We start from the raw sequence: 16,622 nt of genomic DNA, 5'->3' as shown, positions 1-16,622 counted from the left end.
TTTGAAAGACTCCTTGGCTTCATGGGCAAAAATGGTAGGAAAAATGAAAAGCGTTACTTGTATGAGGTACCAGTCTTTCTAGCTGGAATTATATATATATATAAATATTATATAGCCTTCTGAGAAGCCACGTAAATGACAAAGCTTTTATCTCTTAGCCAGGTGACACAAGCAAATGATGGTTTATCTGCCTTCCTTGAGTGAGTCTTTCTGTAGCTGTAGAGCAGCAGTGGAGGCTCAAGGCTGAAGACTGCCTTTCTGCAGTGCTGTCAGGTGTACCTGCCTGCTCTGAGCTTGCCATCAGCTGTGGGAGGAGGGTGGATGGGTATGTTAGCAGGGTATGTCCCAATCCCACAGGCAGCATTTTTGTTCTAAGTGCATCAATACATCTTGGTTAATTGTTGCCTGATTTAGTCCAGTTATTACACCTAACTTCAATTTGGAACCATTTCAGGAGGCAACTTTCTTCTTTAAAGAGGCTCTCCAGCAAGATGGCATCTGGAAAACTAAGCATGGCCACGTTGCACTGGAAGACTTGGCTCTCCTTGTCCCAGAACAACTTCAGATTGACAGCGGTTGCCAGAAGAGGCAACTGAATTCAGGAACATGGTAACCCCGTGCTCAGCAGAGCTCCTGGCAAACAGACGCTGTGCAAGCAGAGTGGAACAGGACCTAGGCCCCTGACTGCCTCGTGTGAACCCACTGATCAAACTTCGTATCAAGAGCCATCACGTAAGTCACAAACTAGCTCGGTGCATTCTGGATGGCAGGAGCAGCCTGACAGCTCCTCCCTGTGCCACAGTCCTCTCCATCAGCTCTTGTCCTTCACACGTCCTGCAGTTCGCGTCGGGCTCTACAAAGCAGTGACACGTTTCAAGCCCAGCCTGGGCTCCCTGCCCGGCGAAGGCACGGGCCTGTCCGGGAGCGCGAAGCCCCCGCTGTCCCGGGGCCGCCTCCCGCTTCCTCGGGGCCGGGCCCCGCGCCGCCGGCCGCGCACGCGCCCCGGTGACGTCACGCGCGGGCACCCGCTGTGCTCGGCGCTCCGCTGTGCCTGCCTGGCTCCCGGGAGGCCGCCGCAGGATCGCCGAGCCATCGCTGCCACGCTTCCTGCCCCGGCAGGCGGAGCGGCGCTCGGTGAGAGGCGGCGGGGAGGGAGCGGGGGCAGGGGGCGGCCCTGCACCCCCGCCGGCACGGGGGCCTCCCAGCCCGGCCGCGGGGCAGGCGCGGGCAGCGCGCGGGGCGAAGCGGGGAGGCCGCTCCGCTCACCGGCGGGGCGGGGCGTGCGCCTGCGCGAGGCCGTCGCCAGGGCAACGGCGAAGGGGCTGCGCCTGGGCCCGCCGCGTGCGCGGGGCGCGCGCCGGGGCGACCGTTATTCCTCGCTCGCCTCACGCCCCATCTGCGCGGCGGCGGCGGCCCCGGGCTCGTCCCGGAGAGCCGCGCCCGTTACCGGCACTGGAAGGGGTGTGCGGCGTGTGACCCGGCCGAAGGAGTGAGTGGGGTGGGAAGACGCCCAGGGCGGGACGCGTGCTTGAGCGAGATGCAGCGTCTGTGACTGACGTGAGGCCCCTTACTGGAGAAAAGTAGTTTATATTAGAGTGTGCGTCACCTTGGTTGCGTTAATTGCAGTTCAGCTGCTCTGCAGCAGGTTGCCTGGGGATTCTGTGCAGAGTCTCTTCTGGCAGCTGTAACACAAATGCCTTGTGTTTTGAGAGTACACTGCATCAAACATTTAATATCAATGAACCACAAATACCAGACCTAGTTGTAATAGAGCTTACAATTCTAATGTATTGAGGTTTATTAATTTTACATAATAATCCCAGTGCTTTTCTTTTAGAACCAACAGAAGTGAGTGTTTTTAAGGTAGTTAAAAGTAAGCGATAGTGAACGAGCTTACAGAAATGCTGCAGATTAGGGTGAGGCTGGGAAAGGCATCTGCTGAGTTTCAAACGCGGTTCTGTCCACAGCCTCGGGTGGGTCGGTGCCTGCTCTGTGCCCTCCCCCTGCTGTCGGTAGTGGCGGTCCTCAGGAACACCTGTGGATGGGCAGTGTTTCAAGAGCTTTAATACCCTTCAGGTGAAAGCATTTCCGGAAGTAAAACATAGTATTGTTGATAATACATACCATACAGTAATATTAACAAATTGTATTGATCAGCTGTGTAGAGCTCTGATCAATCTGGTCTGGTTTCATAGCTGACCCTTGCTTTGATGATCAGACTACAGACCTCCAGACGTCCCTTTCACCCAAAGTGAGTCTGTGACTGTATAATTAATACCCTGTAATTTCATAATGCGGACTTCTATTCAGATACAGCCTATGGAAATCTACAAAACTAGCCTAATTTCAACAGATTGACTCAAGTCCCTAGGTTTTTACTTTGATTGCTATCAGAAAATGGAGAAAATCTAGCCCGAATGGATTTTTTTACAGATTGATTCGTTGAAGAGGCAAGAAAAACATCTCGTTTGTCTCCAGGTAGCACGTACCCTGGGTGTGCTGCTCCTCGCTCACGGAGGAGCGTGGCGGGGTTTACTTGCTTCTGCTCCCTCTACTGGCAGTCTGGTTCTGCGGCGAAATACTGCAAGTTAGCAAGTATGCGAGACTGTCGGTGTTAGACGTATTTTCAGCATGGGCGCCTTGCTGGCCAGGTAGCACTTCATGAACCCAGCTGGCGTGCTGAATGTAATTGTGCAGCGTTTGGTTGTCGTCTCCATACTGATACATACGTTTGGATTCTCCTGTTGTGTATTTTTCTTCTCAGTAGTACTGGTTGTTTGAAATGATGCCTTATACAACTCCTTTACAGTAGAAAATAACCTAATGTCCAGATTCAATAGCTTCATTTTGAAATGAACAAGATAAACAGGCATGGTGTGTGCTTTGGAAAGAACAGAGAGTGTGAGATGGAATTTTATGTTTTTGGGAATAATTTTGAAGAGCACTTCTCTATGCTTTCTAGCACAGTCTCTCTGTAGCCTGTCTTCCAAAGGGCATTTCACCAACCCCCAATTTTAGTAGCATTTCTATGAGGCTTTTAATGGGCTCTATGACTGGGAAGCATTTCATTAAGAATTTGTCGTGTCTGGATAAGATATATGGCGTATAGAGGATATTTTACGTATTTTTTAACTCAATTATTGCATTTTAAAGAAACTGCTCATGTAACTTCTTTTTTTTCATAATACCTATTAACTTTTTATTGATTTACAGGGTAAACTAGTTTTTTCTTGTTGCAAAAATGTCCTTGGGATCAAGAAATCTACCTATGTTTGTTCTGGCTTGGATGTGTTATTATCCGTTATAAAGATTCTGCAGATGGAAATTATATTGGTGCACGCACTGGAATAGATGCCAGTTTCTAATATCAGATAATAGTCTGGTTTTGGATAATTGGTGTAAAGACTTATAAGTATTAGAATTACAATATTAGAATAGTAACATATTAGGGAGCAGCTCTGTTGACTGAGTGCATTATGCCTTTTCTGACCCTGTTGTCTATTTTAGAATACCCTGAGTTTCTTTTTACAAAGCAAGACTTTAACTACTGACCTGTATATATTCTTGCATTCTAAAGAGACGATATTTTGGCTCTCCATCATGCAGTACATGGGGCTATATTACATTTTGTTTTAATACCTTTTAATTTGAGTACTGTTTCTCTGTAAGCTCAGCCGTAACAACGTACTGTTTCGTTGGAGCTGTAGAAACTGTAAACCAGTCATCACTAATTAACTAACATGGGAGACTGAATGCTGAAGACTCTGGTTTTCCAAAACTACATTCTGTGAAGCACTGTCTTCATTTGGGGAAATTGCTACTACAACTACTCTTCTGTAATAAATTGCTTTGTCCTAGCTATGTTGGATTATAGATGTATGTGACTGAGATTTCTGGCATTGTGAAGACAAACTTAGTAATGATTTTTAAAAAAGGTTCAACTTTCCTTTTTTGGACACCTCTTCTGAGTTGTAGTGCTGACACATTGCTTTTTGTACCAATGTGAAACTTCAGCAAAATACTACGTTTGTGTGTATGTCTTTCTAAAGAAAGAAGGTAGGTTTAGTAACAGTAGTAGTGTTTTGATCAAAAAAAAATCTGTGTGGATAGATTTATGCTTGCTTTGTAAGAGTGCAGTTTGACTGCACTAAAAAATACTTGGTAGTACAAATGCAGAGTTTCAAATTAGTAATAGCTTGAAAACTACTACAGCTGCTGGTGGCTTCCTCCCCCACCCAAATTGTTGGTGTCTGTGGAGCAGTAAAAATGATCACAAAGCAATTAGAAAAACATAAATTAACAAAAAAAACGTACACAACTTTTGCCCAAGCAAGCCAGCTTCCTTTTGAGCTCTGTGCTGGCGCGATTGTATGATAAAAAGAGGGCTTTTTTACTGCTCATAAGCAATAAAAAGAATTTCACAACTTGAAGGAATGCACATCCTATGGTACATCTTATTATATACAGCTAAAGATGGCATAGCTTGTAATTTCAAAAATTATTTCAGTGGCATTTATGGCTTGGTGTAAACTCTTATATGTCATAGGATTATTTTAAAGAACTGGAATTTTGTGAGATGTCAGGTTTGCCATGGTGAGAGAAAGTGATCCGTAAAACGATAGGTTCTAGTTATCAAGAGTAGATTGTAGAGCACATTTAGGCTACAAATATTAGTCACCAGATTTACTTTTAAAAAGAGGTATTACTGGATGTCATTTTAAAAGACATGTCTTAGCCCTGGAAGTTTCCAGAACACTAAACTGGAGAATCCAGGCTATGTTGTGTTTCAGAAGCATTTACAATCTGAATCAGTCACTTCTCAGCAGTGAAAGTTGTAGGGCAAAACACCTTTTCTATAAATGGATTTACCAGCACAGGTCTTTAGACTTGTAACATCATACTGTAAACAAATTAGGAGTCTTAGGAGCAAAAAATGTTTTAATCAGCAAATTTTCTCTTTCATGATTTATTTGGAAAGGTCAGAAGGTGGCTGTTACAGTAAAAAAAATCTGTAATTTGTACCGGAAAACCTTTGCAGATGAGATGCAACCCTGTCCTAAACCTCTGAGTTTGCAGTCTGTTTCCCAGAGCTGCTGGTTGAGTGCTGGGTGCAAAGTAAAGCTGAGCAAGAACTATTTGGAAAGAAACATAATCTAGCACTGTGCTTCTCTTTTTTAGTTATTCCATATTTTTTCAGTAGAAGCTAAACTTCTTTGATTTAAGGGAGGGAAGGATTCTGCTTTAAAACATACCAGATAGGAATCTTAGGACAGACTTTTCGCACTCAAGACAGCTGGAGCAGCTGTAGATTCCCCACTGAAATGAAAATGCTACAATTCAAGATTTAGAAAGGTAAAAAGTGTGACCAGAGCATTAAATAGAAGGGCCATATGATACCAAAATTAAGCTCTGTGTTTATTATAAAGAAAATCCTAGTTGTAGAAGGGAAAAAAATGAACTTGTTCCACCACTTTCTTTTTTCCTCAGGAGAAAAAACAAAATATATCCTAGGTAATAAATCTGTTTTATGGCCCACATGAGAAAGGGTGGAGAAACTCCCATTATTTTCTTCCCAGAAATTGAAATGCACATGAGCTAACATGGGAGACACTGAGATTTTCATCCAACAAATGCACAGCTGGCTTCTGCTTTTATTATTTTTTCTAAGCCTAATAATTTTTCATTTGATTAGCTGGTGGCTGACAAAACTATCACTTGCTCAGTGTTTTGTATACTTAGTAGAGTAGGTGTGATGCAAAAAATATATTGCAATACATACCCAGAAGCATAGCTTAACTTGTCCAGTTGATGAGAAATTTCTACTCACCTCTCCTTAAAATGCAAGTTTCTATCATCAGAATTTGAGTTTGAATATCAAAAAAGTAACTTATTGAGAACTAGAAACAGGAGAATTGTGTAATCACTTGAGGATATTTTTTAAAATTCACATTATAGAATTGCATGATGCTCTACACATACCAATAAATTGTCAGGAATCAGTTGGCAGACTACCGTGCCAATTTTGCCATGAGAAAGTGGTGAGACTATTTGAGGAAAAAAAGCCCTAGTTAGTATTAGGAGGTGTGAGAAGTAGAGCTGTGTAGAAGATCCAAGAACACTCTTAATGTAAAACACAAAAAAACCCCAAAAACAAACACACAAAAAAACCCCCAGTATACATCACAAACCCACCCAAACCAATGAGACAAATTAATAAAGTGAGCACAGACATAAATGTGGGAGAAGAGGAGCCATGTAGCAAAGAGGCTGCTTGGACCCATCTCTGTGCAGATCTCAGTGAAGCAGGGATTCTCATTTTGAAACCAGGAGGGACAGTAGCCTATCAGAGAACCTCTTCTTGTGCCTTCTGCAGAATAAAGAAATAATACTCAATAACTCAGTATCCTGGTCTGCTTTGCATTGACCATTAATACCAAAGACAAAGCAGATTGGTTTATTCTGTGTTGACTTTCCTGGTGTTTAAGATGCTAAGTTATGTTGCTGTCTTTGTTGTCCTGGGCAAAGCAATGCTAACACATTTGCTAAGTAAGCAGGAAAGAAAGAAGAAGGCAGTTTTATCCCAGATTGGTAGGTCTGTGTTGTCCAAGTGTTTATAGTGTGTTTCTAATTGTTATTTTCAAAAATTCCAAAACTACTTGCCATGTTCTGGGGGCAGGAGAGAATGCAGGCTGTCTGCTTCCGCTTCAGTGTTGTGTGATGTCTTCTCTGGTTTTAATTTATAGTCCATTTATATAAATGGTAGATGTTCAAATACATGTAAAAAAGTTTTATGTAAAATGACCTGGAAGCTACAGGTTCATTACAAAGCAAAACCTCTACTAATTTGGGGTCAGTTTTATGTCCTTTATACAGTGGCTGGCTGGGGAAGGAATGATTTTGTAAAGATTAGTAGAATCTATGTGCTATATATCTATATTCTGACCTGGCTCCATTGCATCCAGTAAATAATTGTTGACAAGTTTAAGCTCTGTAACTAGAAGGTTGACTTTGCTAAATGCCATGAGACAATAATTTTCACTGATAAGGACAATTACCTTAATGGAAAAATGTGAGACTATGGAAGTGGCAGTAGGTCACCATGGGAGATCTCTTTTGGTTGTATCTCTCCTTAGAGACTTCATGTCTGCTAAGGATCAGAATACTTGTATGGGACTGTTGCTTGGGTATGAGTATGAACCTGGTTCCCACTGAGTGTTGCCCAGTGCAAAGGCCCATGTAGCAGTCTCATTAGTGGAGGTATGATCAGTGCAGCCAGCTTCCCTGTCTGCCTCCTTTTCCCTGAGATGCCTTGCTGCAATTCACACCTCTGGCCCACCAGTATTTAGCTATTTGTTGTAATTAATTTTCTCTTGCACAGTGGGCCTGTTTGACCTTCTGGAGCTGTACATTGAATCTCGCACCTGTGTTAGACCCTTTGATTCTTTTGTCCTCTAACATATGAGATGATTCCAGGTTGGTTCCCAGCTGGGTGAACATGTTACTGTGGGGGATGTGTTCCTGGGGTGCAGCTGGGGACAGTGCTGGTTATCAGAGGCCCTTGGAGCAGAAGTGGCTTCCTATGGTAGCACACTTGGCTTCCTTTTGCACTCTGATCCCTTGCTCCATGCTCAGAGGGCTCTCCACCCAACTTACAGAAAGTTGCAGAGAGAGAGAGTATCCATAGTGCTGTGCCACATAAACAGGTGATACGCAGTGAAGTCTCTAGCCTGGTATTGTTAATACATTTATGCTCTTTGCATGAGATTTGCCAGGTCTGCTGCTGGCAACAGTTTGACCTTATTGAACAAGGCTCTCAAATTTGAGTCTAATTTGGAACATGTGAAACATTCAGGACTTTTTTTTTTTTTTTTTTTTTTGTGCATTTAGCCCCCAAACCTTTTGCTTCAACAATTAAGGGTGTTGGTTACTTCCTCCTGTGTTTGTGTAAGAAAAGCTTTTTATAGTCCTTTTTTCCAGTTGGCGTGTGTACTTCCTCCATTGCAATTTAACACATCATTCTTCCTACTCCCTCCCAGCCACTGAAACTAATGGAAGACCTTTGGGTTTTTCTATTTATAATAAAAATGGAGCTGTGGGGTTGGGATTGGTCATTATTCCTGCTTCAAAATGTGTTCTTTGAGAAGTTCTGTTTTGTTCTTGGTAAAGGAGAAGCATGTAAGGAAGCAAAGAGTAATCAGCCATATTCCGTTTGCAGGACATTTCGTTTGAACTGGCATTTCCAGCTCAGTTTTTGTTTAGCTGAAGATCTACTTAGAAATACAAAATTTGGTCAGAAACATGAATGGAAGTGGGCTGCATTCTGTTTTTTGGCAAAAAAAAAACCCATAATGTAATGCCAAATAAGGAGAAATTTTTGGTGTCACCCATCCCAGCTTCTGCAGGGATCACAGCTGAGGTGAAGGCAGACTAGAAGCTCCATATCTACCCAGTATTTTGCCCTGTATAGGTGAGTCTAGCGGACTGACAGCACTTGATCCTTGTGAATTTGGAGCTATGCTGAAGGTCTTTACTAAAGTAAAGTTGCTTAAAAGCAACACCACTTACACCAAAAAGTAAGGAAAGTGGCATGGATACTTCCCCTTCACTGGCTGACAGAGGTGTCCCTTTTCAGGACAGCATGCTCTGCATCCTGTTTAAGGACAGTGTAGCATCTGGTTTACCACAACTTTGCTCCTGCTTGCTGGTTGTTTGTATCACCATTTGCCCCAAAATAGAATTAGTAATATTAATATTGCAGTCTTTTTTTCTCCCTCTGTGGCAGATATCCTATTGAGAATATCTGCTGGAAATAGCCTTGATTTTCTATGTTTTGGATTATATTTCTTAATAAAGGTTAAATTATTTTTATTCAATTAAAATTATTATTAATGTAGTCTTGCAAGATTTTCCAACACTAATGAACACATCTCTGGCCCTTCAATGGCAAGGCATGTGCAGACATGGCCACTGTGGACTGAGCTACCCCACTGTTTCAGAGCTTTAGTATTTTTGGTCTCTATATAAGCCTTTGTTTTTCCCAAGTGACTAGTTTCAAGGTGACATGATAACTCAAACCCAGTCAGGGCAGGAATTACCTCTTCTCTTTTCCCATATAATAGCTCCACTGTAAGCATGCAGCAAACAAGTAGTTCTGAGGGATGCAGAGCTTAATTGCAACAGTGGGCCTGAGAATCCTTGCAGTTAAGTTTCATGTCTTGCCATGGAATGTCAAAGAGCCTGACAGGTCATTTTTTAGCTCCTTTGTATTCTATTATTACTCTGTGAAAATAACATTTAAAAGGCACTTGCTTATTTTATTGCTCCACTGCTAAATAATTTAAATTAGCACTTAGTATTTAATTATAGTGATTTTATGTCATAAATATTGTGTAGTGCCTGATGATGTAATTGGGCATTTTTATAATAACACCCTGTTTTTTAAAATAAGGGGGGAAATTTCTGAAATTTGTGCCTTCATGCTTGTGCCCATTAAATGTGGTTATCATTATCTAGTGACGACATATGTTCTTCCTAAGTAGGATTCTCTTCTTTTTCATGCTGATACTATCTCCATGCTAGATTATTCCTGTCCCTAGTAGTACCTCAGGGCAGGAGTGGGAAGTAAATGTGTCCCATATGGTTGATTTAGGCAGCAGTTTTTGTTGTGGGGAGATGGGAAAGGAGAGACAATGGGGTCTTCGTGCCAGATCCTTCCCTCACTGTCATATAAGTAGAGAAAGCAGAGGGGCAGCAGGGCTATAGCTTTTTATACTACCCAGTTGGTTAGGAGTAACGTGGGAGTACATTACATTCAGGATGGGATGAAATTATTTGTTCTCCCATGTGAGAGGAAGGGAGCCAGGGAGGAACTGTGACTCTGAGTCACCCGTTCTTCCTGGAGCACCTCCTGGGGTGGTGCCACTACATGCAGCCCAATACAAGACTGAGCCTGAAGGCTTGAACTAGCTGGTTGCAAATATTTTACAGAAGTCTTATTTTCTGGTAATTACTTTAATATGATTCAGTGTTTTCTCTTTTGTCTGATCTTGTCGATGAGCCTTCATACCTGATCCTTCCTCTGCTGCCGTGGGAGCAGGGCAAGCATTCCGATACCATCTGTACCATTCCTGCTGTGTTTCACCTCTTGCATTCTGTGGCTGTGAGTAGGTGCATTTTGAAGCGCTGTTAAATACAGAGGACGGAGAGTGTGTCCTTGCGGAAAAATGGCTGATTCTGGACCGGTTCTTGTGAAGCCTGTTCAGATAGTGGGGTAGAACAGTTTGCAGAACTGGGGTCTGGGTGCTGTTTGCCAGTTCACATTACTAATGATTCCTGAAATTATAGCTCTTGTGGAAACCTGGACCTTTGCTTCTGAGGCAAGTGTTGTGTATGAACTGAATCCGAAGCACCCAATGTTCAACAGATATCTGAAGAATAGCTAGGATTTAGGTTCCAGTGGGTCACCAAAAGTATTTACTAGAGACTAATAATAACAGTGAACAGATTCATTCCATTCTCAGATCTCTAGGGTTTTAAAAATTCAGCAGAACCAGCAAAATACCTAAAGCCCAGCTGCTGAAATTCAGCCAAGTTTTGTAAAGATTACGATAGCTTAAATTAAGTATAAATTGTCCACTTTGAATGTAAAATTTATTTAAAAGGAGTTATTTTGCCAAACCATAAATGTCCCAATAACTAAATCAAGAAATAACAGGTTAAGAAATCCAAGTTTTATAAGGTTTAAAGAAAACCATTCAGATATTTTTAGTGTTTTTGTTTGACCATGCAATTCATATTTCATCCTAGTTAGACCTAATTCATACAAACATCTCTTTACAGCAGGCTGTACACGTCTCATAAGCAATTGTCCGGTCAGTGTTACCACATTTGTTCAACACTGATGGGGGGAAAGAGGTGTAGAGTACAACTCCCTTGCATAATCTATTGCATAAAGTAGAAAAAAAAATGTCTCACATTATACCTATAAGAAATACATGGGTGCTCATAATTCATATTATCCCATAAAATTTAGAAGAGCATTCAGAGACTGCAAATGAAGGTAATTTATGTATAAAACCTCATCCATGAAGAATTTATTGCCATAGTAGGTATAATATACTTTGGCACAGACTTCTTCCCCAAAACTCATACTTGCAGACTTGAAAAAGGAATTTAGTGAAGACCTGGTCTGGTTTTATACAATGCACATTATTATGAAGACTTTTGTGTTTGAGAGAGCTAAGACCAGTTGCTAAGTTAATGTTCTATGGCTGTCGCAGATGTGCATGAACATCTTCACTACATGGGTAGTCTCTTAAAATTCAGTGTTAGTTAAGTGGTGCTACCTTTGTGTAATTATTCATGTATGTATTTTGGACCCTAGTATGAACTGAGAAAACTTCCAAAGTACGTTTATATAAAACATTATAACATGTAGTATCCACAAATGAATATTCTGCTTTGTAGAGGTAGTTGCTAGCCATGTCATGAAATCCAGATCTCATTTCCTCCTGCAGGGCTGCGCTGGGAATGTGGGGCCTCACCTTCCTCTCTGCACTTGGGCAAACCTGCAAGATAAAGACCATGAGATCCATCTTGTTGCCATTTTGAGATAGAAGCATTTCTGGGTGACCACAAGGAGATGTGGCTCCTGTGTCCTAGTAGATTATTGCTGGTAGACTTGGGCATGCGGTGGCAGAAGCAAGGCCAAGGTTACACTGCAGCTATGCTGTGCTCAGTCTTGGGAAGATTTCAGTGCTGTCTCCACAGTGCTTGGGCAACTCATGCAGCTGGAACAAAGATACGTTTCCTTTTGTTCCTTTTGCTGGGATCTGATTTCTTTTTTCTTTGGAGATTACATTGTGCACATATGCTTTTATAATTGTTGCCTCTTTTTCACACAATAGTTTTACTTCCATGAAAATCAAGGGGAAAAGGCAACCTGTTGCTACTCCAGCATTTCTGTATTGTACAAAGTAACCTTAAAATAGGGAATGATCTGGTTTACTGTGAAATCTGCCCCTTAAATGCATGTAGCTGGGAATGGAGAGAAACAGCTGCTAGCTTGATGTATTAGAGGGATTTTGGCCTGAGTCAGCTAAAGCAGCTACAGAGCTTATTGCTATAAAAAGGGACCCAGACTCTCAAGCATTGATGTAGAGTGGATAGAACCTTTAAAATTCTTCCCTGAAAGATACACAGTGCGAAGCAGTCTGGCAGGCTTGGATGGACAGAGAACGTTATCAGTTCCTCTGGGATCTTAACTAGTAATTCCAGGAAGTATAGGTGTTTCAGGAAGTGCTATTAAAATATGCTATTTCTTCCGGATGTACATCCTTGGACAGTACACTTACACTTGGCCTTTTCTCTGTTGGCTTGCCCTGCAGCAGAAATCCTAAGCTGTTGAGAGCAAAGATAACTTCCTTTGCCAGGTGTTTTAGCTGGAATTGTATCTGTTGCAGAAAGAAATAACATCTCTCTTGAAAGTTACATGAGATTTTTGAGGTCAGTGAAGATTTATCTCATCAAGGATGTAATTTTGCTAATAAGGAAAACCTCAATGGACTCATATCTGAAGTACTATGTTGAGTTTTCTGCTCTTCCAGATGGGTTTAGTGAGGCTAGAGATGGTGCAGTAAATGGCAACTGATATGATCAGGAGAAAAGGAACAACTCTCATACAAGGAGAGATTGAACAAGCTGGTACTTTTTGGTTTAGAGAAAGACAGGTATTTATCACTGAGATTTACAAAATCATGAAAGTGATTAAAAAGCTGCATGTGAAGTTGTTGCACTCCAAATTCTGCAATGCAAGAACTAGAGGGCAGTCAGTGGAACTAGTAGGATATCAGAATTAAACCAAATAAAATCGTCCTTTAAATAAAATACTCCTTTTTCTGAAAGTTCAGATAGTTAATTTTTTTTTGCCACAGGAGGTAGTAAATCCAGAGTATCAGCAGATTCAAAAGGGATTAGACAATTTCATAGGCATCGGGACTACAAATTGACGGTGAAGTTAGGTGCCCTGTGACATCAATAATACAGCAATTGTGCATGGAGCAGTATGGGGGAAACGGAATGTTGATACCTGAAATACTAATGTATTTTAAAGTTCCATCTGTTGATAGTCAGATGCCTGCCTGTTACTGTGCATGTTACTAACATGGCATTTGTTTGGAAAATGTACAACTTGGAAAATTAATTTTAAGTTTGTGTGTTTATTTTTCTTGGCAGTGAGTTTAAGTTATCTCTGAAGTGAAAAGCCATCCAGGTGCAGTGAAGCTGCATGGTGCCATGAGTGCTCTAGCAGGAAGGTGTGTGGGCAAGCATGCAGGAAGCTGAATCAGAGTAGCTTCTTTGTGCTTCAGTATTGTGTGCTGCTGAGATATCTGTGCTAGTTCCAAGTAGGCCAAGTTGAGAGAATGAGACAGAGACAGAAGAGGGACTCGGGGCCAACCACAGCCACAGTTCAGTGGCCCAAAACCTGGGACGTGGTCACTGTTCCAGGCACTGGGATTTAGTAACACCACAGTGCTGCACTGACATCCCTGCTGGTTGGGGCATCCTCCCCATGCACCCTGTTTGGTGCCTCCCCAGCTCCTCCTGATTGCTCTGTCAAGCCCTAAATATTTAGGCTACTGCTTCTTATATAGTAGCTAGCTCTTCTATTATTTATGTATTTTTAAAAATATATTTAGATATTGTTTGTTATCAACATCTGTAGCATATAGAGGAGACCTGCAAAGGGGGGAAAAAATTTACTAGTTTGTTTTAATATAGGACACAGAAAGTTCTTTAAAATATTTTGTTCTTTAAAATGTTTTTTTTAGTTAAAATAAGTTGTATTTTGTATGCTTTACTTTTTGAGACATTAAGCATATCCACAAAAACATTCTCTGCTTTAATTACAGGATGAGGGCTTTGTTCACATGGACACTTTTGACTATTTGTGTAGCTCCTCTGCTCTGGGCAAAGCTTTTGGTAGAGATACTTACATAAACCATAAACTACCAGTGCATCTCAGGTTGGTTCAGTGTGTCTGAGGAGACAGTTAGTGCTCTGCTGTTAATGAGAAATCCAGTGTAAGCAAATCCTCACTAGTGGGCTCAGATGTTCTATTGTGAAACGTGTTTGGCTTTTAATCAAAAGAAATTGAGTGTTTGGTATCTTTTTTTCCCCTCTTGTTTCAGTTAAATGTTAACACAAATGAAGAGTTTAAAACTGACTAAAGCCTTGGCTAATTGAGCTTTGGTTCCATGAGAGTTTCAATGTCCTAATTCTTTTTGTTTTCTGGTGTGTTTTTTTTGAGGAAGTACTTGAGCTACAGGGCAAAAATAAACAAATTAAACCTTTTAAATCTTCTTCACACTTAAATACGTGTAGGCATATTTTTAGTTACTATTTACTTCTTGCAAATTTATCTTGGTCTGAAAAAAAGCTTTAGTTGTATTGTTTTCTTAACAAAGGTTTGACCCTCATCTTTAATAGACACAGTTTTGCTATTTTTCCTATCAGCATTTAGTTCAAAGGAGCACTTCTAAGCACGCAGGCAAAAACCTAGGTCTATTGTATAAAATAGAGATGTGTGTTTTATATCACGGGAGTTTAGAGAACAATGCAAAGGTCAATTGTGTTGCTTGCTCTCCTGTCACATGATGTGGGTGTGTGTATGAATGCATCCCTGGAATTCCACTGTGGGATCTGCATCTTTGAAGCTGATGCTAAAATTACTGCCGAGGCTCTTCCAAAGGCGGATACTGATAGAAGATTCAATGAAATCGAAGGTCGCCAGTCTGGTAGGCGTTGAAAGATACCTGGCTATGATACTATTTCTGATTTAATAATGCGAATGGGAGGCTAGCCCTTTGTAATAATTAGGACTAATTACTGAAGAGGTGTTGACAGATGGGCTAAGAGGAAACAAACTGCCTTTATCCAGTGACTTAGAGTCAGATTACTAGTCTTGTGTTATCTGTTTCTCAGAAAGTAGAAGCTTCAATCATTCACTAAGTCTTCAAAGGGGAAAGGGATCCTAACAATATACAGGATTTGGGATGAAGCTATGAAATACGTCTTTGACTCAAAATGGCTAAATTAATCTCCTTTCCGTAAATTATCATACTTTTAAAGTTTGAGTTACAGATGGAGAATCTGATTGTAGTACTGAAAAATAAATGAAATCAACATTGATGACTGTCCTGTCATTGTTTGTGGTTGCTGCTTCTGCTCATGGATCAGTCTTAACTCAGTTCCTTGCTGTTAATTATATTAAAATGAATTCTTTGATTCCCTCTTATGCCATCCTTGCTATCTATCTGGAGACTAGCAGAAATATTTAGTACTCTCACAGATTCAGTGTCTGTCTTATGCAAATGTCATATGCTCAAAAAGCAGAAAATATATCTACCAAACTTAGTTATAGTTATTTACCTTTTTAGGAGACAAGATTGTGTATATATTAGGAAAAAACAAATTACAATATAATTGTGTTTACCGAGAAATTACTTATTGATGTAGGATTTCCTTAAAAAGTATTACTTCACTCCTCTTGGGTACAGTGTCCATCCAGTACATCTGGATGGAGTCGACACAATTGTCCAGTATGAATGGAGTTAGCAAAGATGTTCAGAGGTTAATGCTTTGTCATTAGAATGAGGACTCAGTGTGACTTACTTTAGGCAAATGATTTAGAAGTCTAACAACGCTCCATCTTCTCAAATGACTGCTTTTAGCTGCATTTCTTCCCACCCTCCACCATATATAGGTCCTGTTTTTCTGAGAAGCATGAGATAAATATCGTTGCATTGAATAGCTTTTATAAGAAGAGGTAGCTTTCAATTATTTATGTACTTTTAAACAGAAGAAGCCTTTTAATTAGTGTTTAAATATTTATAACTATTTTATTGTGTTGTAAAATTGGTTATACTTTGATCTAGATTTTCTGGTTTGAGATAATAGGGTTGGTAAATTTTTCCTAATGAATTTGGTCAGAACATGACATAATCTGATTATCTGATGAAAGACTGACACTTCAGTTCCTGGTAGTGTAAAAGTGTGGTACAATAGGGGGCTGTTCAGCACATTCAAAGGCTGGGAGTTCAAGTTCAGGTACTGCAGAATTGTTCAAATTTTCAAATTATGGTGGTGAAACAGTTTTGCATTTTGCAATGTGTTTTTGGTCAAGAATAGTTGTCGTGGGTGAGAGGCAGGAAGCTTGAAGTTACATGTGTAAACTATGTAACTCTGTTCTGTAACTTTGGTTTTATTTCTTTCAATTTGCTAAACAATAATTAGTGTTACTCCTTAAAGCAGGCTGATCAAAATAATGCAGACAAACTGCAAATTAAGCATCAACAATATTCGACCACTGTTAAACGTGTGATCAGCTTTTTATTAATATCCCTCACATTTTAACAATGTAACTTTTTAACATATGATAACTGTTACCTCAGAGCCTTTGAGATGAGCATATTTAACTAATGCACCCTACATGGTTATGCAAAATGGATGTAGACTTATGTGATCAAACTGGCATGAAAGAACAATTGTGTGTTTGGATCTAAAGTGTAAGCTTAGCCTAAACTGTTAGAATAAGCTTTTTAAATTTTATTTTATATTCAGAT

General features: G+C 40.6%; 1 protein-coding gene across 4 annotated transcripts in view; it reads left to right on the top strand.

Annotated features, from left to right (window-relative positions):
• The first annotated feature begins 540 nt into the window (after nucleotides 1–540).
• Nucleotides 541–16,622, top strand: part of GNB1L (G protein subunit beta 1 like) — a 45,147-nt gene continuing 29,065 nt past the window's right edge. The window contains exon 1 of one of the 4 annotated variants that reach the window (XM_051634306.1): nucleotides 541–732. The gene's annotated coding sequence lies outside the window, so the exon portion shown is untranslated. The other 3 variants (XM_051634307.1, XM_051634308.1, XM_051634309.1) reach the window with 3 other exon arrangements.

This window comes from Apus apus, chromosome 16 (genome assembly GCF_020740795.1).
Source record: "Apus apus isolate bApuApu2 chromosome 16, bApuApu2.pri.cur, whole genome shotgun sequence".
Classification (NCBI taxonomy): domain Eukaryota; kingdom Metazoa; phylum Chordata; class Aves; order Apodiformes; family Apodidae; genus Apus; species Apus apus.
This window is presented reverse-complemented; position numbering and strand designations above follow the sequence as displayed.